The sequence below is a fragment of the Triturus cristatus genome, chromosome 9 (assembly GCF_964204655.1).
Source record: "Triturus cristatus chromosome 9, aTriCri1.1, whole genome shotgun sequence".
In the NCBI taxonomy this organism is placed as follows: Eukaryota; Metazoa; Chordata; class Amphibia; order Caudata; family Salamandridae; genus Triturus; species Triturus cristatus.
In genome coordinates this window covers 1176806011-1176821813 of record NC_140592.1, presented here as the reverse complement: position 1 = coordinate 1176821813, position 15803 = coordinate 1176806011, and positions in this window count along the sequence as shown.

Sequence of the window (15803 nt, the reverse complement as noted above, 5' to 3'; positions counted from 1 at the left end):
CTCAGGCGGTTAAGAAGACTTTCACCTATCCTCTCCTTCTCATCAATGAGAACTGTTGTGACCGCCCTGATCCTGGCTCGGCTCGATTGCGGTAACGCACTTTATATTGGTCTGCCATCCTCACTACTGCACAGACTACAGGTGATTATGAACGATGCAGCCAGACTGATCTTTAAACTACCCAGACACTCTTGGGCTTCCCCCCTACTTCAACAACTACACTGGTTGCCCATCAAGCAGAGGGCCAAATGTAAAGGCCTCTGCATTACACACAAAGCCCTGTTTGGGCAAGCCCCCAAATATATCAAGGAACGCCTGACAACCTACACCCCCTGTCGCACTCTTAGGTCCTCTACAGAGGGTCTACTAAAATGCCCACGCTTCCATTACTCCTCTAAAGGGGGCCGAGCCTTTTCCACTCTCATGCCTCAAATCTGGAACAGACTGCCAGGTGATTTGCGTGCTGAAAGTGGTCTCCTGTCCTTCAGGAGGAAACTGAAAACCCTCTTATTCACGGAAGCCTGGGCCTAATGCTCATGCTCGCAATACTTTCACACCCTGGCAATCCCGTAGTTCTGCTCTCAGCGCTTAGAGACCTGCTGGTATTAAGAGCTTTACAAATGTCAATTAACATAACATAACATTAACATAACATGTGTTGTGGGTCATATCCGAGACGTAGTTGAGTGTCATCTGAGTAAGACAGTATGTTTTGTGAGCGGATGACATTAGCCAGAGGAACCATGTATGTTCTGAAGCAGGCGGGATTCAGCAATAATTAGGAGGGACTGAACATTGGCAGGACACCCCCGATACATCGACTGACTAACTGCAGCGATTGAGACGGGACCTGTAAATAGTTTACAGTTTCTTTTACGGGGTTGCAGGTATGCCAACGAGGGGTAACCACCCGGTATAATAAACGGAGAAAAGAGGTGCAGTGAGGACGCTGACCCTATCCCTGATGAAATTGCCACAAACATTGTGAGGCAATGAAACATGTTGGTTTTAATTGAGCAGACACACAGCAAGGAATAAAATAGTGTAGCTAGTGGGTCTAGCTCGTTTTTAAACTAAAGTGTTCCGGGTTCTATGCCAGATCCCGGTTCTCCTTATAGGGTCACATGTAGCACATACACCACATTTTGTGGTTTTTTCTTTCTCCTCATTATCTAATTGTTTTTCAAGTTGGCAGGTGCTAATGATGAGAACCTGAGGACACAGGCGAGAACCAGCCTGTAACCTCCATTGGTGTTACTCCTGTGAGGCACTGCCAACTTTTCCTCACCTTTTTTCTCTCTTTTCTCTATTTTCAGGTCTCCCGCACACTGGTGGGAGATTATGTACAAGCAGACAGCATTATACAGTACCACATATCATAGTTTAAAGTAGCGATTTAGGTCACTGTATGGCAGATGTAAGATTTTGATTCACTGCTGTGATACATAAAGTTGTGTGTCCTTTCTAAAATTATATGATGGACATTGGTATTCGTCCACACAATCAGATGGAACAGGTCCTTTGTTGAGGTGAAGTTAATGAGTGGGGGGCGACTTGTTCTTTTTCTACTCCCTTGGCTCCCAGTTGTGGATAAAAGGGGCTCAACAATAAACCTTGAGACACTCTGCAGATGAGATTGTGGACTTCGAAAGATTAAAGTGCCATGCTGACATCTTGTCTTCTATACAGTAAGATGCTAAGAAGGAGCACATCCAGCATAGAGGGGGTCCTCGGATGCCCATCTTGTGCAGCTACCTGATGAGGATGGGGTGTGAGACAATGTCAAATGCTGGTTAGAGGTCCAGGAGAATGAGGACTCCTGTGTCTCTTCTGTTGGGAACCATGTGGATGTCGCCTGCGGCAGCCATGATTGCTGTTTCTGTGCTATGGTTGAGTTTGAATCCAGAATGCGAGGTGTAGAGGAGGTGGAAGTTGCTGGGGTGATTAATGAGGGGTCTGATGATTAGTTTCTCTAAGATCTTTGATAGGTATAGCAGGAGAGAGATGGGTCTGTAATTTGAGACCTTGGCTGGGTCAGCGTATGGTTTCTTGAGCATGTTGGTGGCATCTAGGTGTCTGAGAAAGTGGCTGAGTCAAAAGGCATTGAGAATGGGTGATAGTGTTCGCTGATCAATCCTTTGGTCAAAGCATGGTGGATGCAAGGGTCAGATGGAGCCCCCGAGTGGATGGTCTTCATGGTAGCAGTGATTTTGTTGGTGGTGACGACAGACCATGAGGCCAGGATTTATTCTTTGGCCATGATGGGAAGTTGAGTTGCAACAGTCACGATGTCCGCTTGATGGTCGAAGTTGCCATATATTGGGGCGATTTGTTATAGAAGAGTTCCATGAGCTTATTGCAAATGTCTTGTGAATAGTTAATGTTTTAGCAGGAGGAGAAATCTTTGATGATGTTGAAGATTTTCTTACTGCTCTTAGTGCCGGTGTCAATGCAATCTGCAAAAGTTGTTCGCTTGATGTTATTATGTGCCAGCGGTAGTGTCTTAGGGCTGATTTAAAGATGTCTTATCTGCGGTGTCTTGACTTGTTCTCCATTTGCTTTCCAGGTGCTTGCAGTGGCATTTCATCAGCCTGAGTTGCTCTGTGTACCGACTGGCCTGTGTTCAAACCTTTGCTGTTGGGTTTCACTTGAGGAGAGCCAGGGTGTCAGCACATGCAGTGATCCAGCTGTTGAGGTTCTTGATGACCTAGTGCTCGGAGATGTCTGAAGCCCACCCCTACTACTGGAAAAGGTGTGGTGCAGCTGCCAGGGTGGCTGACTCTGGAACACGGGGGTTCACGGTTCGCTTCCCAGTGCCGGTGGCAGGTTAGCCCAGCACCTTGTGACTCTGGGCAATAGCTCGCTTAATCTTCCTAACAGCCCTCAGCACCGGGACACCTCTCTGGAGGCAGCTGTGCACTTTACAAATGCTGGTATTTCATTTTCATTGAATTTCTCCTGTAATGCTTTTCCAGCTGCAGTCGGCAGTTCCGATGGTGGTAGGTCTGTGGTGGTGCAGGATTGGTATGATGAAATTGGCAAGGGCATGGTATGTCAAGGCCACAGTTGCTGGCTTGCCAATTTCAACACTGCTGATAGAGAAGAAAATAGATCCAATAGGTGTCCGGCAGTGTTGGTGGGTTTGGTTAATGTCCTGGCTGAGGCCAAGAATTCAGATGTTTTCCAGAAGGGTTATACAATTTAGGCCGTTGCGGTTTTCTAGGTGAAAGTTAATGTCTATGAGGAGGATGAAGGTGCTTGCGATGATGAGGAGTACAACGAAGTCTATGATGTTGCTGGCGAGATTGGTGTGGGTCCTGGTAGTCTGTATACAAGGGTTTTGCCACAGGGAAAAATTGGCTGTGATTGATATCATGAACGTGAGGTGTTCCAGGTAGTTGGTGGAGTTGTCTGTGTAGGTGTTGCAGCTGAATATATAATTGAATATAATGGCTTTTCCACCTCTAGGCTTCTGCTGATGAACTTGCAATGGGGCTGGCTGTAGCAATGTCCTGTGCAGAGGTTGGGTTAAGTTATGCTTGTGTGAGGAAGAGCAAGTCCAGAGCGTGATCATGTATTAGGTTCCATATATCCATGGTGTGTTTGATGAGAAAGCAGATGTTGAGGAGCAGGCATGCGAGTGTGGTGTGTTGTGTGGATGGTGTTTACTCTGTCTGGGCAAGCATGAGGGGGTGGCTGGGTTGCGTATGAGCAAGTGGGGTGCTGTTGCTGCAGGATTGATAGGTTTAAGGTGTGGGAAAGTACATGAGAACTTGCAGGAGGTGAATGTGAATGATCCTTCCGTGTTGTGTTGTGTGGTGCAGTGTGGCAGAGTGTGGCCAGTGGAGGTTGGGGTTGAGCGCACACAGGGGTACAGAAGTGTAACGGTGGATGGGGGTGAACCAGGGTTCCCTGTGCAGGGAGGGTTCCAGGTGAAGAAGGGTTGCCTTTGGCGTGCCTTAAGGATTCCTGCTGCTCACTTCTGCTGCACATCTGGAATTCAGGCACAATTAAGTAGGTCCTGAATGAATGAATAGTGTACTTGCAGAGTCACTGCCACTTCCAAAGGAGTATCCTGGCGCTAGGCAGCAACATGTGCGAGGAAAAAATCCAAAGTGACCTAAGAGGAGTGTACATCAGAGTATGAGCGAGTAACACAGAGCATCAGAAATGCCAAAAACCCATTTCTTAACCTGCCTTCTAAAGATTACTTCAAATTCAATAAATCTAAAATACTGTGCTCACGTTGGTGGTCTGACCACTGATCCAGGATCCTGCAGCTACGGAGCAGTGGTTGGGAGCACTAATAGGCTAATGGTGCCACTGAGGCACGGCTGAGCATATTAGGAGTTGCTTGTCCACCACCTCTTTCATGGCCTTGGGGTTGCATGTAGGGGGCACATCTTGTGCCCCCCTGGAAATGCACCCCTGTTCCTGCATAGTGTGGCATGCATGACATGGCGTATGCTACACTGTGTGCAGGAATGTGCAGTTGGCACTCTCAGGGTGGCTGTCTGCATATCAAGTTCTCCGATGAGCCTTACAGACAACTGTCATGAGACCACCGCAGCACCACCCGTACACCATGGATTACACTCATAATCAAGCAGGCGGGTGTACCATGGGCCTGGCGGTCCTCCTGCAGATTGAGCAGAGGCGGCACAGTAGGAGGACCGCCAAACTTGTAATAAGGCCCTACGTATTTTGGCACCAGTGCACCGTTAGCTATGAAAGTCAATAAAATTAATTTGAAAAGAACCATTTTGTGCACTGGCAACCAGGTTCAAGCTTCCATGGTTGCTGATGCAAAGGAACGCCGGTGGAGTCTTGGGAGGAGGGTGGAGTGCAGAGTGTTGTGTGTGGAGAAACAGCGATCTCACGTCCTGTGCAGATGATGATGGGAAATCAACTAATGTCACTTCTTGTGCAGATGGGTGATTCGAAACAAAGTTCTATTGCTCGGCTTCTTCTTTTAAAGACAGCTTTGGCAGAAAACCAGAGATGTCTCATCCTGTGTAGATAAAAGATGGAGAATCCAGTGATGTCACTTCCCTTCCAAACGGGTGATGGGAAATGAAGTCTTCTTGCTTTGCTTCTTCTTTCAAAGACAGATTTGGAGGGAAACCAGAATGTCACTTCCTGTGCGGATGGATAATGTAAAGTCCAGTGATGCCACTTCGTGTAGGCCAGTCCAACCTTGTAAACAAATGAACTTTACACTCAGGCACATAAAGAAGTGGTTCAGTTCTGTGAGTCCTCAGGAATTTTTCAAGACTTCATAGTATAAAACACACGGTTCGGACATGAAAAACCCCACAAATAGCCTACATTTTTCAAAGAAAACTGTTGCACCAAGTCAATAGGTCCGATCTTGGCAATCTTGCATGTGATTGTTTGCTTATTTATTTATTTATTTAAACAAAGCTATGCAACAGACATAAAAAGCGTACAAATAATAACATTTAAAAACGCTGCCATCTACATGTGACCTGCATATGTTTGCAAAACAAACTGACATATTGTAAAAGTAAATAAACTAAATTAAAGTAGACAGTGGTCTACCAGTTTTGGCATTGAAGTGGAGTACATTCTAGGTGGTTGTGTCCAAGTGAGAGCAAAATGCTCTTGTACATAGAGAAGAGAACCAATGGCTGAAGTTGGCTGGACAATTTCCCCAGCACTAAGTTTTGGTGGAAAGAAACAAAATGTGAATGGCATTTGAGCAGACCAGTGGATGAAAAGGCTGACTGAAAACCTCTCTTTGTATATATATACCTATGTATTAATATTTTTATTTCTTTCAAACAATGACCCTAGCAAGATGGCTAATCAGAACTGAAGCGACTGTGGCCAATATCACGGAGGAGGTGCCAATAAAGTTATTTGACTCTAGTTTCATCTCATCCTGATATAAACATTGTGAGGCTTTTCAATCACACATTCAAATCAACTTCCTTATAAGGACACCCTGGAGAGCACTTCAACTGAGGTCTAATTTATTGCTGTGAAGGCAGAGAAAGAATGGATTACACACAAAGGAAATTGAAGGCTGTTAAAGCCCTAGTTCACAATATAGGGACGTGGAATATTATTTGCAATGGACAAGTGTCCATCTCAAAGGATAACGCCATGACCTGCTAGATGTTTCACAATTGAATTAAAAAATCTTGTGCTTAATCCCTTGTAATGTGACACAAAGCAGTCCGACTTAAATCGAAGGCAATGTGTAAAATATTTAAACAGTCCACAAACAGTAGAAAAATCACACAAAATACAATAAAGCTCTACAACCAATTTTCAAATTAAGAGAATTGTATGAGTACAATAAAATCAAAACCACAAAAATACAATAAGGGGAACTGGAGCAATGACTTTTTAAAGAATGAAACTGAAAAAGCACCAAGAAAAACCTAATGTCAGTCAATAGTTGCAGTAGACTCGAGCAATGTTATGTTATGTTATGTTAAAATATTTTTATAGCGCGCAGTAGTTACTCCGAAGAGTGTCCCAGCACGAGCCCAAGAGGAGGAAGAGCCTAGGTAGGAGCAAAAACAGATGAGTTTATGGAAACAAATAAGTTTTAAGGAGGCGCTTAAAACCGCCAGGGTCCTGGGTATTGCGCAAGAAAAAAGGGAGAGAGTTCCAAGCAGCGGCAGCTTTGACAGCAAGAGAGCTGCCCCCAATCCTAGACCGGGAAAAGCGTGGAACCCTCGCAAGTAAAAGAGCTGATGACCGGAGGGTTTTGGCCGGCACATAAAAGGCGAACCGCCTCTGAAGATAGATGGGCCCCAAGTTATGAAGGGCGTTGTGGGCAATGACCATAGCCTTGAACTTAACCCTCTCAATCAGGGGCAGCCAGTGCAAGGCCTGAAGATGAGAGCGGACACTGCACCTTCTAGAAATACCAAGAATGAGCCTAGCGGCCGCATTCTGGATCACTTGAAGTTTGTTCAAGGAGTAGCCAGGCAGGCCAACATAGAGGGCATTGGCGTAGTCCAAGCGGGACAGAACCAAAGCCCGAACAACCGTTTCCTTCGCCGGTCTAGGGAGAAGTGGGAGAAAACTCCTGAGGACCTTAAGAAGGCCAAAACAGCCACCCGAGACCTTCTTCACCTGGGTCGCAAAAGACAGATTGTCCTCGAACCACACTCCAAGATTTTTTACGGAGCTCCCCTTAGAGGAGGCGGGGGAAAGGTCAGGGGGCCAGATCCTATCTCTGAAATCCGCGGGAAAGTTGCCAAAGAGAAGAATCTCCGATTTGTCCTCATTGCATTTGAGTTGAGCCCTGGCAAGCCAACCAAATACCGAGGACAAGCACTTCTGAACAGGCAGCACGGAATCATCCCCCTTGTTCCATGTGAAAAGAAGCTGGGTGTCGTCGGCATAGGCTATCACCTTAGCCCCCAGCTTCTCAGCCAAAAAGACCAGCGGTGTAACATAAATGTTAAAAAGAAGGGGGCTAAGTGAAGAGCCCTGTGGGACGCCGGTAGAGACCTCCTGTAGAAGAGAGGCAGTGGGAGGCAGCCAAATCTGTTGGAAACGGCCCTCCAGAAAGGACCTCAGCCAGGCTAAAGCCAGGCCAGAGACACCAATCTCGGAGAGGCGGGAAAGCAATTTGGCATGAGGCACCGTATCAAATGCGGCGGATAGATCAAGCATCACCAGAGCTGCTCTGCCGCCCGCATCTAAACAGTCCCGAATAGCCTCTGAGATCTCCACCAGTGCCGACTCCGTGCTATAAGAAGCGCGAAAGCCAGACTGGGCTGGGTGCAAGGCCTCAGAACTTTCCACAAACTCGGAAAGTTGCCTAGTCACTGCCTTCTCACATACCTTAGCAAGGCTAGGGAGGAGGGAGATAGGGCGGTAGTTGCAAGGCAGAGAGGGGTCAAGGGTCGGTTTCTTCAATAAAGGAAGAATTTTGGCCTGCTTCCATTCCGGTGGAACCCAAGCACCCTCAAGAGAGAGGTTGATAATGACATTAACCTCAGGATTAATGGTCTCTGCGACCGCTGCCAACAGCCTAGCTGGACAGCAATCAGTGGGGGAGCCGGACTTGGGGCCCTTAAGCAGTTTGAGAGTGCTGGCGGCATCAACCAGCGAGAAGACCGACAGGACATGCTTGGAGGCGCCTTGAAGAGGCACCGTCTGTCCGTCATCCAGCCATGGAGCCGCACAAGCCGTTAGGGACTGCTGTATCAACCGGATTTTATCCGCGAAGAAACCCGAAAGGGTGTTGCACCAATCCACAGAGACCGGGCCCGAACACTTGAGAGCGACAGGGGCAGTGAAGCTCTGGACTATATGGAAAATCTCCTTGGAGTTATTACCAGCCTGCTCGATGCGGTCGGTAAAGTATTGTTTTTTAGCCAGGAAGATGGCAGAATAATAGGTCTTTTGCCTGGCCCTCAGAGTGGCCTTGGCAAAAGGACAGTACTTTGAACAACGCCACGTCCGCTCAAGCTTCTTGCACTCTTGTTTGAGTAGGCGTAGATCCTGCGAAAACCAGGGTTTAGATGGCGAAACTCTCGAAGACCGGTAGGAAGTGGGAGTAGCGAGTGAAGACATAGATTTGTCGATCCAATTAGTAAAGGTCGCCAAACTCTCTGCAAGATCACCCGTAAGGGACGGCCTAGAAGCCGCCAAGGCCCCGGCCAGAGAGGAGGGAACTACACTTTTAAGGGTTGGTTTCCGCGAGATGGATTCTGCAGCAAGGGGAGGGCCAGCCTTCCAGGAGAAAAAAGTAATAAGATGGTCCGACCACACTAGGGGAAGGGGATTCTCTGCCAGAATGTTAAAGTTAGAGCAGATCGGATCGAGGATGTGTCCAGCCTGGTGGGTAGGGAGAAGAACCCATTGGGATAGCTGGGCTAGCTGCAGCATGTCTTTAAGAAGCATAGCATCAGTGTCCGACCCCTGATCCAAATGAATATTCAAGTCGCCGAGGAATAGAAAATGAGGAAAACGTAACGCCCTAGAGATTAGCTTATCTCCCCACTTCTGAATGGTGGCATTGGCCGGGCCAGGGGGGCGATAGACCAACGACCCCCCTAAAAGAAAGTGAGGGGACAGCCTGATGCTAAAGTCTAAAGCTTCACCCGGCCCCCAATCATGAGACTCACCCCTAATAAGGTCCCATTCTTCTCTGAAAATAACAGCAACACCACCCCCCCTTCCCACTAGACGGTCGGCCCTAGCAACTTTGTACCCCGAAGGGATAGCCAGGGTAATAAAGGGATCAGCGTTGGAATCAAGCCAAGTTTCCGTAATAAACAGAAGATCAACAGAGTGATCAGAGAGGAGCTCAGAGATATCGGCATGATGTTTTTTCATAGAACGCACATTTATTAAGGCGGCAGAAATGTGAGGAGCCGTATCTTGCTTAGGGCGGCTGCCTGGGGCAGATAAGACAGTCGAGGCGGAGCCAGGGAGACGAAAGCCACATCTAGAGCAGACATGCTCCTGAACATCCGCCAAATCGAACTGAGAGTGAGAGGAGCAAGCAGATGGTAACAGATTACATAATTCCTCCCTACCATACATCAGGGCAGCGCGCATACAACCTGGCCGAGAAGCAGAGTGGGGGGCCACAGACACAGCCGGGACGCGGACGGGCGCAGACGGCCTTGCCTTAGGCGCGCCTTCGGCGCGCCAGCGGCGCGCCCGCTGCGCTGCGCGCGTCCGCTGCATGTTCGCGCATGCTAAGTAGTGTGCTGCCAACAGACCACAGGTGTGACTGCTCACGCGTGCCTGACCCAAGATGGCGGCCGGCCGGGACAGAAAGCCTCGAGCTAGTGTGTGCTGAAGAGAGTGCGGGTAAGCGGAACCAATTCTACTTTAAAACATGATTAAACATGATTAAAAAGCTCCAGAAGTGCCAACCACACTGACAGAGGCAATGGAATAAAAAACAGAAGTAAAAACGATTTAAAACCAAGTATGCAAAATTAATGAGGAGCGAAAAAAAAGCAAGTCAGTCAGTGCAGGACAAAAGATTCACAAGCCCAGGTGAGTTGAACCATAAGCTCTCCGCTCTACTTACAATGGTGAAATTTCGAGCTGACCACAATGGAGCCTGTGTCGGACCACCACGTGGATTGATCCTGGTTAAACCCTGGAAGTGAAGAAGTTTGAAAAACGTTGCTAACTCCCACTTCAGTAGGGGACATTTCTGCTTTTTAAGGAAACATGTTGAAATTTCTGCTAAGTCCCAAAGCAGAATGGAACTTTGTCAGTTTCTGATGCATAAACCTTTCTCCCTGCTGGACACCACTGAAACTGTAGCCACTACAGTGGAACTCAAGGCCAGATCCCTGAAGCAGGTTGCTCCTGCTAGCACTTTGAAGATTGTAAGATTTCTTATTCTCAACACAGAATGGTCAGTCATATTTTAAAAGGTGGAGAGATCTTCCGGAAGGATGAAGCTAAAATCCAAATTTTTGCAGTGAAATACTTTTTTTGGGCAGGTCCTGCTGAAGCTGTGGATCACTGGAGGAAAAGAGTTCAAAAGTTTCCAATTTTTTTTCGATGTCCAAACATACAGAGTAGTATATTTACAAGGCCCCCATACCGCAGAACATAAGGGGAAGGCATTTCTTAGACGCTCAGGGTGTCAGGAAGAAAGACTCAAGTCCCAGTCCAGTTGAAGCTGGTCCACTCATGGAGCCACACGGGGGATCAGTCTAATGATCTTTGGAGCGATATTTGTCTTGGATTTTCAAGTGGAAGGGGACCAACCTCCTCAGGTCCTTCTCACAGGTGAGAGATGCCAAGTAGGGGTGGGTAGAATGCTTCATTCTGCCCACAGAATTGGTGGAATTTGGTGACACTGTGTTACTCTTGTAGCGCAAAGTTCTGGCCGAATTCCGCTAATCATCATGTGGTGGACTTTTTCCCTACAAGGCTCCTCAAATGCGAGCAAGATTTGGCATCCTCTAGCTTGCTTTACTAATGTGGGTGGTCGTGAGCAGTCAGAAGGGTGCTCCTCGAGTAGATTTGCTGCTGCTCAAATAGGTTTTCTACTCGAGCATCTTCAAAATCAACTCGAAGGGCCACATGTTCTTGAGCACCGCATTGTGGCATTCATGCTTACTTTTCAGCTCTGCTCACACTACTGGCGCTAAATTGCAGCATAACGTGTATGTTTTACACCCGTTGCCAGAACTCCATAGAATCTCACAGAGTTTTAATGTAACTCCGCTGAATTCCGCAGATTGAAACTCCACAAGTTTCGCCAACCCCTAATGCCAAGTGCATCAGGTTCTGCCCTCCTGGTATCATTTCATAAGTCCAAAGGGTTTTTGAGGAAGGAGGAGTGAGGGTACAGCTTTGTAGTTTTCAGGAACCTGTGAGTGGGGGACAACTTAAGACACACCTTGTCCCTGTCTGACCAGTGGAGTAAGTGATCTCAGGCCCTGGCCTAACTACTTTTTCTGTGGAAATGACCATCTTTTGCATGCTATTTCCCCACATGTTTAGATGAACTGTTGGAGCTGGCCATAGGACTCTGCTCACTTTACTCCTGCTAACCAGTGGTAAATTGTTTGTGCTCTCCTTTTTAAACATGGTAACACTGACATATACCTAACTGGCACATTGAATGTAATTGTGAGTCCTTAGTAGTATGTACAACATGTACCCAGGGCCTGTAAATTAAATGTTACTACTGATCTGAAGCACTCATTGTGCCTCACACGTAAGTAGCACTGTACAACTTGTCCACAGATCTTCCATTGCAGCCTCGGTGGGCAGTTTTAAACGGCCATTTGGAAGCAGCAAAATAAACCTTTAACAAGGCCACTGCCACCCAGTGCTGAAGTTTTTATGCTCTTGCCCTAAAATATGATACAATTGGGCTACACCTGACTGCCACATTTCATTTACTTGTAAGTCTCTAGAATAGAGTACTACATGTATCCAGTGCCTTGAAATTAAATGCTGCTAGTGGATCTGCAGCACTCATTGCACCGCCCACTACAGCAGCACTTTAAAACATGTCTCTGGCCTGCCGTTGCAGCCTGCAATGCAGCTTTAAACTGACAATTTAACCTGGAAAAAATACATTTTGCCAGGCCTAAACCTTCCTTTTTAATACATAAAAGTTCCCCTAAGGTAGGACCTAAATGCCCGTAGGGCAGGGTGCATTGTATTTAAAAATGCAGAAGTGTTTTTAAGTTTTACATGTCTTGGTAGTGAAAAACTCCTAAACTTGTTTTTCACTACAGTAAGGCCTACCTATCCTAGCTTTTAATTGGGAGCAGATAGTTTGGACTTAAATGATTTGTAATTTACAATCCTCTTCAATAGGAAAAGCCTAACTTTAAGTCACAGTGCTGAAAACGAAACTTTTAGAAAGTTGGAATTTATTTGTCCTAACCATTTGGTGCCTTCTGCCAGCACCCTGGGTCACATGACTGTAAATTGCTTAGCTGTTGGACTTTGTGTATTCTTACCATACACACATATGCATTATACGAGTCTGATATGAGACTTATAGTGATGCTTTCAGCTACAAATGAGAGAATAATTACGGTGATTAAAAAAGAATTCCCACGGATCATGAATTAACCTTCAGTCCCAGTATAGAAGTACGTCGTGATCATTCCCGTCAAACTTTTTTGAGTTGATTAGTCAGTGTAGATTGAGTGGCGGGCACCCTTTTTTCAGTGGTAAGCTGATCAAGGATCCTGCTGTACCGGCAGTCTTTAACTGGCAGGAATATGCTGGCAAGGCCGCAGCCGGCGCCACTTAGCATATATTGAGTTGTCATTTCACTGCCCTTTTCATTGCAGTGAACCAGCCATGAAAAGGGTGGCAGAATGGCAACAAAGGGGTCCCTGAAGGGCCCCCTGTCAGAATTGGGCCAGGGGTGCATGCTGGGCACACATTTAGTTCCCCCTGGATTTGACCCACCACTTCCTGCACGGTGTGGCATGTATGCCACACCGTGTAGGAAGGTGCAGTCGGTGCTCTGAGAGTGGCGGTCTGCCTGTTAGGCCTTTTTATGAGCCTGACAGACCGCTTCTCTCAGACTGTCCCAGGACTGCCCACCAGACCAGGGAAAATCTCCTGATCTGGCAGGCACTCACACCACGTGTTTGCCAGTTCTACAGCGAATGGCGCATTGCACCATCTGCTGTGGGACAGCGAAACACATAATTAGGACTTAAGGGGACAATTTACAAGAAGGTGCCACAGCGTGGCACCGCAAGCTCTTTGGCTGTGCCTCGCTGTGGCTCTTTCAGAGCATAGGTATGCAAAATATTTACAATGATATGTCACATTCCTGTGCTCTCCCCTGCGCTGGTACACAAACAGCTGCCATGCGCCGATTTAGGCACCCTTGCACCATGGTGCAAGGATGCCTGCGTCATGGGGAGATTGTTTTAGTGTAGTAAGGGGCACCTTCCTGCACAAAAACAATCACTCCAGGCATTTTCCTCTTTCAATACGTGCTGTAGAATACAGCACACATTGAAAGAGAAAAGAAAAATGAGGAGAAACAAAAACATTTCTCCTCGTTGCGCCTAGCTATGCCACCCCTAGGGTGGCGTAGCATACTTACGCATTTCCAGGTTTACGAATCCTCGTAAATCTGGAAATGTTTCTGGTTCCATGGGTGTTGTTTGGGAACACCCACAGCGACACCCATGGTACTCCCCTTTCAATCAAAGTGCTGCGTATAAAGGGGCTGTATTTACAAGGACAAGAAAAGCCACGCAGGGCGACCTTTCCTGTCCTTGTAAATATGGGGCAGTGTAATGCGCTGCCAGTGCGTCACAAAAAGTGACGTACTGGCAGAGCAAGTAGCTTGTAAATCTGCCCCTAAATTTTTTGACATCCCTGGTGCCATATTTGCACCTATATATATATTTTTACCAACTTATCACCTTTTAGCATTGCAGTATCTGATGATACAATAATACAAATATGACATCTTTGATAAAGAGAGACCTATATATGCATTTGTTGCATTTAGTTGAATGGAATAATTAATGTTATCATGCTGGATATACATAGTGTACCTGTCACAAAGGAATCCGACACAACTGTTGTGCTTGTTTCATATAAGTGATCCTGGTTCTGAGACAATGAGTAGTACAAGGGTGAGTCCTATGGTTTAGGATTTCAAACTACATGTGACATTTAATTTAACATGCAATATGTGGATTTATATCACCATGCACAAAGGCCTTGTAGTAAAATTGAATTTGCCAAGTTAAGTTTTAAGCCAATTTTGGTTTGATTTAGGGGTTGGAGTATATACATTTGCCACTGGAAAGCAGGATGCCAGTTTTAGAGTTCAAAATTGCCAGCAGATGAGTCACCAAAAAAATGGGAAACTGTAGTTGACCAATCAAGACTGATAACTTTGCAAAACACAGCATAATGCCACCTGAACCTTTCCAGGACTTCTGCAACAGTATGCAGGGAATGACTGGTTTAAATGAGGTATTAGGGGATGAGATAGCTTTTTAGATCAGTTCATGAGCATATAAAAAGGAAATAACCATAGCAATAGAAGATTTACAACCAGTGGCGGCTCCTCTGTTATGGCGGAGGAGCATTACCCCACTGCTTTCAAGCAGTTCAAGAAGCACTGCTTTGCAGGCGGGTGGGCAGGGCTGCTCTGCTCTCGGAGCAGGGCAGGCGAGGAGTAGTAGAACCCTAAGTGCACATGCCTGTTTGGACAGCCCAAATCAGTCATGCTCCTTTTCCCTGTGCTCCATGCAGACTGCATTAAAGCCTGCGTGGAGAACATACCCAGGTCCCCATTCCCTGGTTGAGCGGTGAATCAGGATGTCCATGCAGTGCCTGCCACACAGTGCAAGGATGTTCAGGGGAGCACAGGCCCCATAGCAGAGGGCAAGGAGGGAAGGTGGCCCTGCTAGGTGCCCCCACAGACAATTTCTGACAGCCTTTCCATGTCCTAAAGGCCGACATGGAAAGGCTGTTGGAAAGTGCCTTCATAATCCCGACTGAGGAGCCGAGCCTGGCTCTGCCATCATTAGGGGATTATGGTGGATACCGACACACTGACGGGCTCCTTTAGCCAATCGGAAGCACAGCAGATGGTCCGTTCAACCGATGCCTCCGCCCGACGCATAGTAATGTGGTGGCGGACCACAGGCGCAGATGTCAGTGGGTCTGACACCGATGTGCCATCGGTGTTGGGCCCACCGATATCATAATCAGCCTCTTAGTGTTGTACATAATACCCCATGTGTTACAGCACATCTTTCAGACTCTCGCAGAATATGACTTTTAGTCATTCTGTGCATGGTCTACGTATAGATAAATTCAGGTATTCCTAAATTTCTTTTTACTTAAAGGATGATGGATAATATTTAACCAGGTGTGTAGCCTGTCGGGGTTTTGTGAGTATGTGGTAAAACATGATCAACACAGTATTGCACTTTTTCACATTTAGGGTCTCATTCTGCTAATAACAGTGCAATAATTTCCTCCTGCAAACTGCGGCATTTCCAATGCAGTGGTTAGTTGCTCAGCAGTACCACAGCATTCTGAGCTTCAAACTTTAACGTGCTAATTGTGTGTGTTTGTCCCCATTACGAGGAATGCAATAATGTGCTGTAGCTGCCCCCACCGTATGTGCCATTTTTCACCTGGTGGAAATTATGCAAAATGTTCAGGTTGCAGCAACTACCGCAAAACTGGAATCCAAATCTGTGCGCAAAATCAACACCAAACTGGATGGAAGAATAAAGGGCTAAAACTGCATTATGGAAGAGCTCAGGTTAAAAAGAACAGGGCATATTATCAAGCACGGAGTTAAAATTATCGCC